The sequence below is a fragment of the Mustelus asterias genome, chromosome 6, assembly GCF_964213995.1.
Source record: "Mustelus asterias chromosome 6, sMusAst1.hap1.1, whole genome shotgun sequence".
Lineage (NCBI taxonomy): Eukaryota > Metazoa > Chordata > Chondrichthyes > Carcharhiniformes > Triakidae > Mustelus > Mustelus asterias.
Window position 1 is genome coordinate 440,388 of NC_135806.1, and position 12,864 is coordinate 453,251.

A 12,864-nucleotide genomic window follows, 5' to 3' on the forward strand; every position below is an offset into this window, starting at 1 on the left:
TCTCACCCTAAACCTATACCCTCTAGTTTTAGACTCCCTTACCTTTGGGAAAAAATATTGACTATCTAGCTGATCTGTGCCCCTCATTATTTTGTAGATCTCTATAAGATCACCCCTAAGCCTCCTACGCTCCAGAGAAAAAAGTCCCAGTCTATCCAGCCTCTCCTTAAAACTCAATCCATCAAGTCCCAGTAGCATCCTAGTAAATCTTTTCTGCACACTTTCTAGTTTAATAATATCCTTTCTATAATAGGGTGACCAGAACTGTACACGGTATTCCAAGTGTGGCCTTACCAATGTCTTGTACAACTTCAACAAGACATTCCAACTCCTGTATTCAATGTTCTGACCAATGAAACCAAGCATGCCGAATGCCTTCTTCACCACTCTGTCCACCTGTGACTCCTTTCAAGGAGCTATGAACCTGTATCCCTAGATCTCTTTGTTCTGTAACTCTCCCCAACGCCCTACCATTAACTGAGTAAGTCTTGCCCTGGTTCAATCTATCAAAATGCATCACCTCGTATTTGTCTAAATTAAACTCCAACTGCCATTCATCGGCCCATTGGCCCAATTGATCAAGATCCCGTTGCAATTGGCGATTACCTTCTTCACTGTCCACTATGCCACCAATCTTGGTGTCATCTGCAAATTAAAATGCTACATTTCAATTGTCTGAAAATTACCCTTTTCCAATTATCAATCATATAATGATCAGCTTAATGGGTGGCAAAAGCGGGTGCTGACCTGGGGGTGTAGGTACATGGATCTTTGAAGATGATAGGACAAATTGATAAGACTGTTAAATATGCATATGGGATTCTTGATTTTATAAATAGAAGCAAAGAATACAGAAACAGGAAAGTTATGCTAAACCTTTATAAAAGATTGGTTGGACCTAGTTGGAGTATTGTGTTCAGTTCAGGTATTTCAAATTGAGATGGATGTCATGGGCCTGTAGAGAGTGAAGAGAGGATTTACTAGCGTGATCCCAGGGATGAGGGAGTTCAGTTATATGAAGACTGGAGAATCTGGGGTTCCTCCTCTTGGAGCAGAGAAGGTTTCATGGAGGTGTTCAAAGATATGATAGGTTTTGATAAGAGTAAAAATGTAACCGTTTCCTGTAATTGGAGGGCAGGGAGTTAAGATAATTGGATAGGCGGTTTTTTACATAGCAAGTAGTTATGATCTAGAATACGTTGTCTGAAAGGGCAGTGTCATAGAATCATAGAGTCATAGAGGTTTACAGCATGGAAACTGACCCTTCGGCCCAACTTGTCCAGGCCACCCTTTTTTTTTCAACCCCTAAGCTAATCCCAATTGCCCGCATTTTCCCATATCCCTCTATACCCATCGTACCCATGTAACTGTCTAAATGCTTTTTAAAAGACAAAATTGTACCCGCCTCTACTACTACCTCTGGCAGCTTGTTCCAGACACTCACCACCCTCTGTGTGAAAACATTGCCCCCCCTGGATACTTTTGTATCTCTCCCCTCTCACCTTAAACCTATGCCCTCTAGTTTTAGACTCCTCTACTTTTGGGAAAAGGTATTGACTATCAAGCTGATCTGTGCCCCTCATTATTTTATAGATCTCTATAAGATCAGCCCTCAGCCTTTTACGCTCCAGAGAAAAAAGTCCCAGCCACTCCTTATAACTCAAACCATCAAGTCCTGGTAGCAACCTATTAAATCTCTTCTGCACTCTTTCTAGTTTAATAATATCCTTTCTATAATAGGGTGACCAGAACTGCACACAGTATTCCAAGTGTGGCCTTACCAATGTCTTGTACAACTTCATAATTCCCAACTCCTGTATTCAATGTTCTGACCAATGAAACCAAGCATGCCGAATGCCTTCTTCACCACTCTGTCCACCTGTGACTCTACTTTCAAAGAGCTATGAACCTGTATCCCTAGATCTCTTTGTTCTGTAACTCTCCCCAACGCCTTACCATTAACTGAGTAAGTCCTGCCCTGGTTTAATCTATCAAAATGCACCACGTTGCATTTGTCTAAATTAAACTCCATCTGCCATTCGTCAGCCCACTGGCCCAAATGATCAAGATCCCGTTGCAATCGGAGGTAACTTTCTTCACTGTCCACTATCTTAGAATCTTAGAAACCCTACAGCACAGAAAGAGGCCATTCGGCCCATCGAGTCTGCACCGACCACAATCCCGCATATCCCTACATATTTACCCACTAATCCCTCTAACCTACGCATCTCAGGACACTAAGGGGCAATTTTAGTATAGCCAATCAACCTAACCCGCACATCTTTGGACTGTGGGAGGAAACCGGAGCACCCGGAGGAAACCCACGCAGACATGAGGAGAATGTGCAAACTCCACACAGACAGTGACCCGAGCCGGGAATCGAACCCAGGTCCCTGGAGCTGTGAAGCAGCAGTGCTAACCACTGTGCTACCGTGCCGCTACTATGCTACTGTGCTACTATGCCAGCAATCTTGGTGTCATCTGCAAACTTACTAACCATGCCTCCTATATTCTCATCTAAACAATTAATATAAATGACAAATAACAGTGGGCCCAGCACTGATCCCTGAGGCACACTGCTGGTCACAGGCCTCCAGTTTGAAAAACGCCCCTCTACAACACCCTCTGGCTTCTGTCAATGAGCCAATTTTGTATCCATTTAGATACCTCACCCTGGATCCCGTGATATTTAACCTGATGCAACAACCTACCATGCGGTACCTTGTCAAAGGCCTTGCTAAACAACATCAACTGCACTGCCCTCATCTTCCTTCTTGGTTACCCCTTCACCTACCACAATAGATACTACCAGAAAATGCAGCTTCTAATAGCACCAACGGGCCCATTATATAAATATCGACACAGAAGGCAAACTTTAATGGACCTTCTGAAAAATGAAATAATCTAGGACAGGAAGCATCACTCTTCCTGAATATTCTTTGTTTGGAGATGCAGCAACCAAGAATCTATTCGTTCCACCTTCTTGGTTACCCCTCAGCAGTGGAAGCAGATTCAATAATAATTTTTAAAAGGGGACTTACTCAAAAGGAAAATATTGTGGGGCTATGGGAAAAGAGCAGTGGGAGTAGGACCTAATTGGAAAGCTCTTTCAAAGAGCTGGCATTAGCACAATGGACTGTAGGACCTCCTTCTGTGGTGTTTGATTCTATGAATTTCCCATTTGCTTTCATTAAAATAACATAGAGAGTAGGGTTACGCAAAAACATTCAAACATCCTTATAGTCGTACTGAATATGCAATTTCATCACATCAGTGCCGTTTCTGAGCTCGTGGACTGAACCACATCCTGAAGGGAGAGAAATTGGAACTACATAAATCAATAAAAAAAGCTGGAAAAACTTCACTGATGTATGAAAAAGCCCTCAGTGTATGATAGAGTGGAACTAATAGATTCTTGGTTGCTGCATCTCCAAACAAAGAATATTCAGGAAGAGTGATGCTTCCTGTCCTAGATTATCTCATTTTTCAGAAGGTCCATTAAAGTTTGCCTTCTGTGTCGATATTTATATAATGGGCCCGTTGGTGCTGTTATAGAATAGAATTTTTCTTAGAATCCCTACAGTGCAGAAGGAGGCCATTTGGCCCATCGAGTCTGCACCGACCACAATCCCACCCAGGCCCTACCCCCACATATTTTACCCGCTAATCCCTCTAACCTACGCATCCCAGGACTATAAGGGGCAATTTTTTTTAACCTGGCCAATCAACCTAACCTGCACATCTTTGGACTGGGAGGAAACCGGAGCACCCGGAGGAAACCCACACAGACACGAGGAGAATGTGCAAACTCCACACAGACAGTGACCCGAGCCGGGAATCGAACCCGGGACCCTGGAGCTGTGAAGCAGCAGTGCTAACCACTGTGCTACCGTGCCGCCCTGGTGAAGCTGCATTTTCAGATAATATCTATTGTGGAAAGTGAGCACCTTTTCCTACATTTCCCCAGTGAAACTAACTGGAACTAAGGAAACAATTTGCAGAAAAAAGTGGACATTGTCAAATGGGAGCCAGAAGTCTCCATTCATATATAATTAATTTTGGAAGAAGTTTGAAATTAATATGCATTTTGAAACTACCATTGAATCAAATGTTAGTCCAGTTCCGGCGCCAGCAATGGAAACAAGCTGGTTGTGAGTGTTGGAATGTTTTTTGGATATTATAGGACATGGGTGCAGATTTCAGCAGCTGCTTACTTTCAGTGGTTTATTCCTCCCATGAGTTGTTGCTGGAATTTCCACTGAATTATGTAACATGGGCAAACAATCCCTCAGTAGCAGTTAGCAAAAACCATTATGAAGTCTTACTACAAGAGCAGTTATTCAGTCCCAAGCCCTTTGCTGTTGTTCGTGATCCACTGGGTCACAATCATTTCTATCCTTTGCACGTTCAGCTCAGAATTCTTCTACTATGTGCTCAGAGTTGTCCCTTCACCACACATTTAGACAGATTCACAGACAATTAGTGTGGAGCACAATTTATTTAAATGATTTGGGTGAAGGGGTAGAAGGAATGTTTGCCAATTTGCTGACACCACAAAAATAGGTCAGAAATGTGAAGAGGATGTAAAGAGGCTACAAAGGGACAGAGATCAGTTACGTGAGTGGCAAAGATCTGGCAAATGAAGTGTAATGTGGCGAAATGTGAAATTGCCTGTTTTATAGGAAGAATAAAAGAGAAGCTTATTATTTAAGTGATGAGAGATTGCAAAAGGATCTGGGTTTCCCAGTGAACAAATCGCAAAAGGTCGTAAGCAGGTACATCAAGTAATTAGGAGAGCTAATAGAATGTTCTTAAATAGTTATTGAGGGGGGAATTGATTACAAGGATAGGCTTCAGTTACACAGAACATTAATGAGACCACAATTGGAGTATTGTATACAGTATTGGTCACTTTATTTAAGGAAGGATAGAGAACATAGAACAGTACAGCACAGAACAGGCCCTTCGGCCCACGATGTTGTGCCGAGCTTTATCTGAAACCAAGATCAAGCTATCCCACTCCCCATCATCCTGGTGTGCTCCATGTGCCTATCCAATAACCGCTTAAATGTTCCTAAAGTGTCTGACTCCACTATCACTGCAGGCAGTCCATTCCACACCCCAACCACTCTCTGCGTAAAGAACCTACCTCTGATATCCTTCCTATCTCTCCCACCATGAACCCTATAGTTATGCCCCCTTGTAATAGATCCATCCACCCGAGGATGTAAATGCATTAGAAGTAATTTAGAAAAGGTTTACCAGACTAATATCTGGAATGGGCAGGTTGTCTTATGAGCAAAAGTTGGATGGGCGAAACTTGTAGCTACTGGAGTTTAGAAGAGTAAAAGGTGACTTGATTGAAACGTGTTAGATTCTGAAGGTTGTTGACAGAGTGGATGTGGAGAGGATGTTTCTTCTTGTGGGAGAATCTAGAACGAGGAGTCATTGTTTAAAAATAAGGTATTTGCCCATTTAAAATGGAGATGATGTGAATTCCTTTACTCAGAGGGTCATGAGTGTCTGGAGCTCTCTTCCTCAATGGTGGTGGAAGCAAAATCTTTGAACATTTTAAGGCAGAGGTAGATAGATTCTTAGTTGCCGGGAGTGAAAGGTTATTTGGGGCAGGTAGGATGCAGATATCAGGTTAGAATCAGATCAGTCATAATCTTATTAAATGGCAAAGCAGGTTTGAGGGGCTGAATGGCCTCCTCTTGCTCCTCGTTCATTGTTTGTATGTTGATTTGATGGGCCTGTAGGTGTCTCAGACAGTGAGATAATGGCCTTTCAATGGATGTGGCAGTGTTACTTAGAACACCCTTGATAATCCATGGGTGCCAGTGAGGATAACCTCAATCTTATCAGACTATCGATGACAAACTACACAGAGTAAGAGCAAAATAAGAAAGAAACAGTGGAGCATTAACAATTCACCCATCATTTCAATGGTCATTGGATAAACATATGGATGATATTGGAATAGTGTAGGTTAGATGGGCTTTAGATTGGTTTCACAGGTCGGCGCAACATCGAGGGCCAAAGGGCCTGTACTGTGCTGTAATGTTCGATGTTCTATGTTCTAATTACACACATTGCCATCTAATTAGACACATCACCACCTAATTACACGCATCGCCATCTAATTACACGCACTGCCAGCTAAATACACGCATCGCCATCTAATTACACGCACTGCCAGCGAATTACACGCACTGCCAGCTAATTACACGCAGCGCCATCTAATTACACACACCAACAGCTAATTACACGCACAGCCAGCTAAATACACGCATCGCCATCTAATTACACGCACTGCCAGCTAATTACACGCACTGCCAGCTAATTACACGCAGCGCCATCTAATTACACACACCAACAGCTAATTAGACACACCGCCATCTAATTACACGCACTGCCAGCTAAATACACGCATTGCCATCTAATTACATGCACTGCCAGCTAATGACATGCACTGCCAGCTAATTACATGCACCGCCATCTAATTACACGCACCGCCAGCTAATTACACGCACCGCCAGCTAATTACGCGCACCTCCATCTAATTACATGCATCGCCATCTAATTACACGCACCGCCAGCTAATTACGCGCACCTCCATCTAATTACACACACCTCCATCTAATTACACGCAACGTCATCTAATTACACGCACCACCAGCTAATTACGCGCACCTCCATCTAATTACACGCACTGCCAGCTAATTACACACACTGCCATCTAATTATACACACCGCCATCTAATTACACACACTTCCAGCTAATTACACGCACCGTCATCTAATTACATGCACCTCCATCTAATTACACACACCGCCATCTAATTACACGCACCTCCATCTAATTCCACACACCGCCATCTAATTACACGCACTGCCATCTAATTACACACACCGCCATCTAATTACACGCACCTCCATCTAATTCCACACACCGCCATCTAATTACACGCACCTCCATCTAATTCCACACACCGCCATCTAATTACACGCACTGCCAGCTAATTACGTGCACTGCCAGCTAATTACGTGCACCACCATCTAATTACACACACCGCCATCTAATTACACGCACCTCCATCTAATTACACGCACTGCCAGCTAATTACATGCACCTCCATCTAATTACACACACCTCCATCTAATTACATGCACCGCCATCTAATTACACGCGCTGCCATCTTAATTACACGCACTGCCATCTAATTACACACACCTCCATCTAATTACATGCACCGCCATCTAATTACACGCACTGCCATCTAATTACAGACACCTCCATCTAATTACACGCACCGCCATCTAATTACACACACCTCCATCTAATTACATGCACCGCCATCTAATTACACACACCGCCATCTAATTACACACACCTCCATCTAATTACATGCACCGCCATCTAATTACACGCACTGCCATCTAATTACAGACACCTCCATCTACTTACACGCACCTCCATCTAATTACAGACACCTCCATCTAATTACACGCACTTCCATCTAATTACATACAAGTCCATCTAATTACACACACTGCCATCTAATTACACGCACCTCCATCTAATTACACACACCTCCATCTTATTACACACACTGACATCTAATTACACACACCTCCATCTAATTACACGCATTGCCAGCTAATTACACGCACCTCCATCTAATTACACGCACCTCCATCTAATTACACACACCGCCATCTAATTACACACACCGCCATCTAATTACACGCACTGCCATCTAATTACACGCACCTCCATCTAATTACACGCACCTCCATCTAATTACACGCACCGCCATCTAATTACACGCACTGCCATCTAATTACACGCACTGCCATCTAATTACACGCACCTCCATCTAATTACACGCACCTCCATCTAATTACACGCACCGCCATCTAATTACACGCACTGCCATCTAATTACACGCACCTCCATCTAATTACACGCACCGCCATCTAATTACACGCACTGCCATCTAATTACACGCACCGCCATCTAATTACATGCACTGCCAGCTAATTACACGCACCTCCATCTAATTACACGCACCTCCATCTCATTACACGCACTGCCAGCTAATTACATGCACCACCATCTCATTACATGCACCACCATCTCATTACACGCACTGCCAGCTAATTACGCGCACCACCATCTAATTACTCACAATGCCATCCAACTACACACACCGTCATCTAATTACACGCGCTGCGAGCTAATTACGCGCACTGCCATCTAATTACACACACCGCCATCTAATTACACACACCGTCATCTAATTACACGCACTGCCAGCTAATTACACGCACTTCCATCTAATTACACACACCGCCATCTAATTACACGCATTGCCAGCTAATAACACGCACTTCCATCTAATTACACGCACCGACATCTAATTACATGCACTGCCATCTAATTACACGCACTGCCATCTAATTACACACACCGTCATCTAATTACACGCACTGCCAGCTAATTACGCGCACTGCCATCTAATTACACACACCGCCATCTAATTACACACACCGTCATCTAATTACACACACTGCCATCTAATTACACACACCGTCATCTAATTACACGCACTGCCAGCTAATTACACGCACCGCCAGCTAATTACACGCACCGCCAGCTAATTACACGCACCGCCAGCTAATTACACGCACCGCCAGCTAATTACGCGCACCTCCATCTAATTACACGCACTGCCATCTAATTACACACACCGTCATCTAATTACACACACTGCCATCTAATTACACACACCGTCATCTAATTACACACACCGCCAGCTAATTACACGCACTTCCATCTAATTACACACACCGTCATCTAATTACACACACCGCCATCTAATTACACGCATTGCCAGCTAATAACACGCACTTCCATCTAATTACACGCACCGACATCTAATTACATGCACTGCCATCTAATTACACACACCGTCATCTAATTACACGCACTGCCAGCTAATTACACGCACTGCCATCTAATTACACACACCGTCATCTAATTACACGCACTGCCAGCTAATTACGCGCACTGCCATCTAATTACACGCACTGCCATCTAATTACACACACCGTCATCTAATTACACGCACTGCCAGCTAATGACATGCACCGCCATCTAATTACATGCACCGCCATCTAATTACACGCACCGCCAGCTAATTACACGCACCGCCAGCTAATTACGCGCACCTCCATCTAATTACATGCATCGCCATCTAATTACACGCACCGCCAGCTAATTACGCGCACCTCCATCTAATTACACACACCTCCATCTAATTACACGCAACGTCATCTAATTACACGCACCACCAGCTAATTACGCGCACCTCCATCTAATTACACACACCTCCATCTAATTACACGCAACGTCATCTAATTACACGCACCACCAGCTAATTACGCGCACCTCCATCTAATTACACACACCTCCATCTAATTACACGCACCGCCATCTAATTACATGCACCACAATCTCATTACACGCACCACCATCTAATTACTCACAATGCCATCTAACTACACACACCGTCATCTAATTACACACACTGCCATCTAATTACACACACCGCCATCTAATTACACACACCGTCATCTAATTACACGCGCTGCCAGCTAATTACACGCACTTCCATCTAATTACATACACCGCCATCTAATTACACACACCGTCATCTAATTACATGCATTGCCAGCTAATAACACGCACTTCCATCTATTTACACGCACCGACATCTAATTACACGCACTTCCATCTAATTACACACACTGTCATCTAATTACACGCACTGCCAGCTAATTAAACGCACTGCCATCTAATTACACAAACTGCCATCTAATTACACACACCGTCATCTAATTACACACACCGCCATCTAATTACACACACCGTCATCTAATTACACACACCGCCATCTAATTACACGCACTGCCATCTAATTACACACACCGTCATCTAATTACATGCACCGCCATCTAATTACATGCACCGCCATCTAATTACACGCACCTCCAACTAATTACATGCACCTCCATCTAATTACACGCACTGCCAGCTAATTACACGCACCTCCATCTAATTACACGCACTGCCAGCTAATTACGCGCACCTCCATCTAATTACACACACTGCCAGCTAATTACACGCACCTCCATCTAATTACACGCACCTCCATCTAATTACATGCACCTCCAGCTAATTACACGCACTGCCAGCTAATTACACGCACTGCCATCTAATTACACGCACCTCCATCTAATTACACGCACTGCCAGCTAATTACATGCACCACCATCTAATTACACACACCGCCATCTAATTACACGCACCTCCATCTAATTACACGCACTGCCAGCTAATTACATGCACCTCCATCTAATTACACACACCTCCATCTAATTACATGCACCGCCATCTAATTACACGCGCTGCCATCTTAATTACACGCACTGCCATCTAATTACAGACACCTCCATCTAATTACACGCACCGCCATCTAATTACACACACCTCCATCTAATTACATGCACCGCCATCTAATTACACGCGCTGCCATCTTAATTACACGCACTGCCATCTAATTACAGACACCTCCATCTACTTACACGCACCTCCATCTAATTACAGACACCTCCATCTAATTACACGCACTTCCATCTAATTACATACAAGTCCATCTAATTACACACACTGCCATCTAATTACACGCACCTCCATCTAATTACACACACCTCCATCTTATTACACACACTGACATCTAATTACACACACCTCCATCTAATTACACGCATTGCCAGCTAATTACACGCACCTCCATCTAATTACACGCACCTCCATCTAATTACACACACCGCCATCTAATTACACACACCGCCATCTAATTACACGCACTGCCATCTAATTACACGCACCTCCATCTAATTACACGCACTGCCATCTAATTACACGCACCGCCATCTAATTACACGCACCGCCATCTAATTACATGCACTGCCAGCTAATTACACGCACCTCCATCTAATTACACGCACTGCCATCTAATTACATGCACCACCATCTCATTACACGCACTGCCAGCTAATTACATGCACCACAGTCTCATTACATGCACCACCATCTCATTACACGCACTGCCAGCTAATTACGCGCACCACCATCTAATTACTCACAATACCATCCAACTACACACACCGTCATCTAATTACACGCGCTGCGAGCTAATTACGCGCACTGCCATCTAATTACACACACCGCCATCTAATTACACACACCGTCATCTAATTACACGCACTGCCAGCTAATTACACGCACCGCCATCTAATTACAGACACCGTCATCTAATTACACGCACTTCCATCTAATTACACACACTGCCATCTAATTACACGCATTGCCAGCTAATAACACGCACTTCCATCTAATTACACGCACCGACATCTAATTACATGCACTGCCATCTAATTACACGCACTGCCATCTAATTACACACACCGTCATCTAATTACACGCACTGCCAGCTAATTACGCGCACTGCCATCTAATTACACACACCGCCATCTAATTACACACACCGTCATCTAATTACACGCACTGCCATCTAATTACACACACCGTCATCTAATTACACGCACTGCCAGCTAATTACACGCACTGCCATCTAATTACACGCACCGCCATCTAATTACACGCACTGCCATCTAATTACACGCACTGCCATCTAATTACACACACCGTCATCTAATTACACACACTGCCATCTAATTACACGCACTGCCATCTAATTACACACACTGCCATCTAATTACACGCACCTCCAACTAATTACACGCACCTCCATCTAATTACATGCACTGCCAGCTAATTACACGCACCTCCATCTAATTACTCGCACTGCCAGCTAATTACACGCACCTCCATCTAATTACATGCACCTCCAGCTAATTACACACACTGCCAGCTAATTACACGCACTGCCATCTAATTACACGCACCTCCATCTAATTACACGCACTGCCAGCTAATTACATGCACCGCCATCTAATTATACACAACGCCATCTATTTACACACACCCATCTAATTCCAGACACCTCCATCTAATTACACACACCGCCATCTAATTACACACACCTCCATCTAATTACACGCACCTCCACCTAATTACAGACACGTCCATCTAATTACAGACACGTCCATCTAATTACAGACACCTCCATCTAATTACACACACCTCCATCTAATTACACACACCGCCATCTAATTACACACACCTCCATCTAATTACAGACACCTCCATCTAATTACATGCACCTCCATCTAATTACACACACCGCCATCTAATTACACACACCTCCATCTAATTACAGACACCTCCATCTAATTACATGCACCTCCATCTAATTACACGCACCGCCATCTAATTACACACACCTCCATCTAATTACACACACCGCCATCTAATTATACACAACGCCATCTATTTACACACACCCATCTAATTACAGACACCTCCATCTAATTACACACACCGCCATCTAATTACGCACACCTCCATCTAATTACACGCACCTCCATCTAATTACAGACACCTCCATCTAATTACAGACACCTCCATCTAATTACACACACCTCCATCTAATTACACACACCGCCATCTAATTACAGACACCTCCATCTAATTACATGCACCTCCATCTAATTACATACAAGTCCATCTAATTACACGCACTGCCATCTAATTACACGCACCGCCATCTAATTACACACACTGCCATCTAATTACACACACCTCCATCTAATTACACACACTGCCATCTAATT

General features: G+C 43.6%; 1 protein-coding gene across 1 annotated transcript in view; it reads right to left on the bottom strand.

Moving 5' to 3' along the window:
- Positions 1-12,864, bottom strand: part of LOC144495233 (ADAMTS-like protein 1) — a 425,167-nt gene that overhangs the window by 246,108 nt on the left and 166,195 nt on the right. The gene's annotated exons all lie outside the window — the stretch shown is intronic.